Source organism: Sphaeroforma arctica (genome assembly GCF_001186125.1).
Source record: "Sphaeroforma arctica JP610 unplaced genomic scaffold supercont1.646, whole genome shotgun sequence".
Lineage (NCBI taxonomy): Eukaryota > Ichthyosporea > Ichthyophonida > Sphaeroforma > Sphaeroforma arctica.
This window is the reverse complement of record NW_014039912.1, coordinates 5,403-6,116: the sequence shown is the minus strand read 5'-3', so window position 1 is coordinate 6,116 and position 714 is coordinate 5,403.

Genomic DNA, 714 nt, shown 5'->3' with positions numbered 1-714 from the left:
GTATCTATGTCTTCAGTCTGCTTTATATATCTGTATCCCTTTATATACATGTACGAACGGATTAGGACTGCACGAATATCTGTATACATCTTTGTATGGTATTTCACATATACATTGTAGGTCCACGGATCAGATTCGTTGTGAGCGTGCCTCTTGTTTAATCTTATGTGACGACTATGTGATGACGGGTACATCTTGTTCCGCTCATCAACAGTGTGCAGTGTGCACCGATGCATTGCACATTAAGTTTAAAAGTGTGTTAAAGGTGTTGCCGGTGCTATATCTGAAGGTAAGAGAGTCCTATACTGTATTGAACTGTGTAATACATAGCCTGTGCGAGGGCCCGAGAAAGGAGGTGCTCTCCGATCCGACACCCATGTGAGTGCAGAAATGTCGCAGCATGCACAGTCACGAATATCACATAATGCACATTCAAACTAGAATATCACATACATGCACATTCAAACTAGAATATCGCATACATGCACATTCAAACTAGAATATCACATACATGCACATTCAAACTAGAATACCACATACATGCACATTCAAACTACAATATCACATACATGCACATTCAAACTAGAATATCACATACATGCACATTCAAACTAGAATATCACATACATGCACATTCAAACTAGAATATCACATACATGTACATTCAAACTACAATATCACACACATGCCCATTCAAACTAGAATATCACATCC